Below are 4,813 nucleotides of genomic sequence, written 5' to 3' on the forward strand. Positions count from 1 at the left end.
CCAAGCCTTAAACTCACTTATCAGTTGTGGTTTATAAAGTTGGTGATGCAGTTTGTGAGCTGATGTCATGCTTCCAACAGGGTGGTTTGGAAATGATCCATATGGGAATTCATTTTCAACGGAGGACGTGAGAGGCGTCGAATTAAGGCAGCACCTGGGCTCCTTCATCAGAGGAAATTTGGGTGTTTAGAAGTACAGTATGTCTTGCACATTAAGTGGAGGACCCAATTGACCTCACATCAGAGTGTGTCTGCTTTTGAAGATCTCTTTTTGCAGAGAGCACACACACCATGATCAAGTTCAGGACAGGGATCTTGTTTTGTTCACTGGTATTTAGTCAGTGCTCAGAACAGTGCCTGGCACATGGCACTCTCAGAAAATTTTTGTTGAATAAATTGTTAATACTTAAATTGTGTGCAAAAGAGAAAGAAAAAAATTAGTAGCTATTCAATTGTTGACAATTCCAGGGCACTCTGGGTAAAAATGTCACAACTTGGACTTAGCCACAAAGCCTACTGGATCACAGCACAATGAACTAGAATGAGGGAGAAACCAGGAATCAGAAGAATAAGGACAGAGAAGACAACCAGATCAGCTCTGGGAACTATACATGGTCCAGGACCAGCTTGGTTGGGCTTGGGCAGGTTGGCCTGATCTAAAGGGTGGGGCATGACAGTGGGAGACCCGGAGACAGGCTAGAATCAATGTCAGGTGGATGGAGAGCAGTCCCATCATAGCAGAGCTCAGTCAGTGACTGAGGATAACAAGAGAAAGGATTTGGTCTCATAGGGAATGGACCAGGCAAGAATTAAGCAGGCTGAAAGGGTCTAAATACCAGCAAAGAACTAGAGGACGCTGGAACTAAGAATAAAGCCCAAGTTTACTGGACTAACATGGTAGATGACTGGGGAGGGCTGTGGTCTGGTAGGTCTACATGGGTACTCCAGGCATCCGGCATTCTACATCATTCTCAGCCAGTCTAATTCTAAGGATTCACTAACTGATGGACAAGGGCTTGTATCTTAGGCAGGGCTAAACCTATAGGTAAAGGAAATCAGATCAGCTCTCTTATTGTGTGTACCCCTGGTTTCCTTAATATGTTTTTATGGGTTAACACATCACAATTGCAATTATTCCAATGGCTTTTGTTCCTTGCTGGTGCAAAGGACTGTTTTAGTACTGATTACCACTATATCCCCAGCACTAATACTTGGAATATAGTAGGCACATAGTATAAAGGGAAAAAAGGACCAGGGACTCCCCATGGAGGAGGCTTGAGAAAGCAGAGATGGGCCCTGCGACTAACTGTGCTTGCATCCCGGCTGTATTTCTCACCCTCCTTTACCTCCTACTTCCTTGCAAAGGTCCGAACTGGCACAGAGGAGAGGAAAGGCAGACTGGGATCATGACCTGCCTTGAAGAGCAGAGCTCAGCAGGGCAGCTCTGCCATGCTGCCACTTTTACCCCTGAGCAGCACCAGATATTCTGTTGCAATTATACATTTTACTCTTTGAATAGTGTATTCTCATGCCAGCATTTTCCTCTATGTTAAAGAAGAAAGCTACTAAAACAGTATGAGTTTCAAGGAGAGGAACGATGAGGAATAGGGAAAGGGAAGAGAGGAAGGAAAAGAAGAAAAGTAAAACATTCTATTACTGTTTGCGCCAGGACAGGATTTTTGGGTTGCCAATTGCCCCACCTCCCAGCTTTTGCCCCATCCCACCCTCTCCTGACTTCCACTCTGCCACACGTGGCGGCTCTAACAAACTGCAAACCTCAGGAGAGTCTTCCTAGAAGCAGGGAGCCCGCCCGCCACAGCCCAGCACAGCAGCCACCTTGTTCTGACCTCCTGACTTCCATACCCTATAAGCTGAAATTCTGTTGGAGTTGCTCAACTTTTAGAGCTTTTTTCCTTGTAGCCTGAGCATCCCAACCAAGCTGAAAGATCTTACCATCTAGGATGCTTCTGGAGCCAAATTATTCCAATGATCTTGGAATCATTTCCAAGAAGGGTGGGTAGTAGGAGAGAAAGAAAGACTCTGTATGTGTGTGTGTGCGTATTTTTAAACTAATGGGAAAAAAACACCATAAACAGAATTCAAGTGGGACAAAGTCCTATCCAACAGGGCATTGTAAATAGGTCTAAGAAATACCAAAGAGCATGAACTGCCTACAGAAGAACCAGGGGATGACATCATCAGCTCTAAAAAGACTTGGTATCCGAGAAAAAAAATAACACAGTGGCCCATAAAGCAAACAGATGATGGGAGCATATCTGGAACATGGGATTCTTGGCCCTGTATTTTCACACCAAATAAAAATAAAGGCCTTCAAGCAAAACCCTAAGAGGGTGGGGGGGAAACAAACAAAATGCCTTGGAAATAGCAGAGGAAATTTCCAGGTAGAGCGACTCTAGCATATATGGAAAGGACAAAGAATATTAGTATGTCATTCAGATGTATCAGTTTCTTAGAAAGGAGGGGATTTTGCCTTTTCCTCTAACACCTTCTTCAGGTAAAGTTAGTGTTCCCTGAGCCCCAGATGGGAAGGGAAGCAGCTAGAACTCCCAGCCGGTCCGCTCAGTGAGCCGGGGGGCCTTGGACTCAGGCCCAGGACCCCCTTACCAGGCTCTCTCCCAGGAAGTACGATGCTAGTTGGAGGCTCTGGCAGAGAGCAGGAAAGACCAAGTACCAGTGGGCTGAAATGCATTTTAAGAACTTCATCAATACAGTAATTATCTTCATGACACTCTTTATTGGTTTGTGGTCATGCTTTCTTTTTGAATGACAAAACTAGTTCAATACAGAAATATCTAATTGTTGTGCAAAGGAGGTATGAACACTTACCCCATAAGGGCGACACAGTACAAATGCAAAATACAGTTTATTTGGAGGAACCTTACAGGCATAGAGGTAACAGAGCTCACACAGTCCTTCAAGTACTTTCCCCCAGGAAAGAATACTCAGGCTGAGGCTATACAGATCTATTCACAAGGACCTGCTATACAATGCTCTTCATACTTACAGAGAAAGGTGACTGGGTAATGATGGAAGCTTCTAGATCACCCTGTAAGGAAGGAAGCTGTCCTGAATCTCTAAGAACAGATAATAACAGAACCTATCTCATAAGCTATTAGGGAGATTAAAATAATTAATACTTATAAAGCATGAAGAACTCTACCTGGCACATAAGTAGCTTTTTATTTTTTTAATTAAAAAACATGTATTAAGTGACAACTATGAACCAAATGCTGCTGTAGGTGCTGAAAATATAATGGTGGACATGGAACTTCTACCCCAGTGAAGTGACAGATAATGAAACAATAAACAACATAATATAAACTACAATAGCAGGTAATAATAAGCACTGTAAAGACAATAAAGTGATGAGAATTTTTTTTTTTTTACATAGGGTGATAAGGAAAGGCCTTTCTGAGGAGATGATACTTGACAAAGATCTGAAAGGAGCGAGGACATGATTCACGGCAGGCCTGTCCCCCTGGGTCTCCGATAGTGTCCCATGCCAGAGCAAACCGTGGCCTGGAGCCACTGCCTGGCCTCTGTCCATAGGCTGCCGGCACTGAAGCGGGTTGCACAGTGGGGGAAAGAAATGAAAGGAGTGAGGACCCAGATCATAACGTTATCTAGCGGGAAGAGTATTCTAGGCAAAGGAAAAAGCATATACAAATGTCCTGAAGCAGAATCATGCTTGGGGTGTTCCCAAGAAAGCAAGAAGGCCACTGTGGCTCAAGAGGTGGAAGCGAATATGGTAGCAAATGAGATCGGAGAAGTAGGCAGGGGCCAGATCGCAGAGCCCTGTAGGCCACGGTTTTGTTTAAGATCCGCGGTAAGCCATTGGTGGGAACTGAACGGTGAAGTGACATTATCTGCATCATCCGTAGAGGAATGGTGAGGGTAAGAAGAAAAGTAAGGAGAGTTGCTAGGAGGCAATACTTGAGATGTGAGACACTGGAACTTGAGACTGGGTAGCAACAGCAGAGGTAGTGACAAGAAGCTGGATTTGAAGGGAGAAGTTACAAGTCTTGTTGTCAGGTTGAACACAAGGTGTTAGAAAAAAAGGGATGACTGAAGTGTTTGAACGACTCGTGAGAACAGTGTCTGTCACCACTCACTGAGATGAGCAGCGTTCAGGAAGGTGCCGTGGGGGTGGGGGTCATTAGAATTTGGTCTTGGACATGTTGGTTTTGAAGTATAAATTAGACAGCCAAGTCCACTAGACATTGGCAATGAGCATTTGTGGTGGGACAATGAATCAGAACCGTGATGCAGTAAGCGTCCCCTGAGGCGCGTTTGAGGGCCCGTAGGAGGGAGAGCAGCAGGATGGGGGACAGGAGCCACTTTGCCGAAGAAGACTGAATGCTCAGAGACTGGGGCGGGGGACTGCGTTAGTGAAGGGACGGCGGCAGCGTTTGGGCAGGTAGGGCAAAGGGGTTTCCTTCCAAGATCTAAATAGTCTCACTTGCTTTTTTTCTCTGTCTCCTGATTCTGAAGTTGAGGATATGAGGCAAAGGTAACTTCTTTAACATTTCTAAGCCTCTTGTTTTTATCAGTACAGTAAAGAAGGTAGACCAACAATACTAATAACAGTTAATAATTATTATTTTTCTATATGTCAGGCCCAGTACTCATCCCTTTATAAGGATTGTCTCATTTAACTGCCCCAACAACCATGGGAAACAGATGTCATATTACAGAGCAAACTGAGATTTAGAAGGGTCAAGTAACTTCCCCAGGGTCACATGGTTTGTAAGTGGTGAAGGAACAGAGACCAGGATTAAAATCAAGACACTGAT

The 4,813-nt window shown here is 44.5% G+C and overlaps 1 non-coding gene across 1 annotated transcript; it reads left to right on the top strand.

Moving 5' to 3' along the window:
* Positions 1–3,466: 3,466 nt before the first annotated feature.
* Positions 3,467–3,599, top strand: LOC129085174 (small nucleolar RNA SNORA42/SNORA80 family). The gene has a single exon (XR_008530673.1). It is a non-coding gene; the product is annotated as a small nucleolar RNA SNORA42/SNORA80 family (small nucleolar RNA).
* The last annotated feature ends 1,214 nt before the right edge of the window (positions 3,600–4,813 follow it).

The sequence above is a fragment of the Pteronotus mesoamericanus genome, unplaced genomic scaffold (assembly GCF_021234165.1).
Source record: "Pteronotus mesoamericanus isolate MK-2021 breed Mesoamerican mustached bat unplaced genomic scaffold, CSHL_Meso_final scaffold_21, whole genome shotgun sequence".
NCBI classification, from domain to species: Eukaryota; Metazoa; Chordata; class Mammalia; order Chiroptera; family Mormoopidae; genus Pteronotus; species Pteronotus mesoamericanus.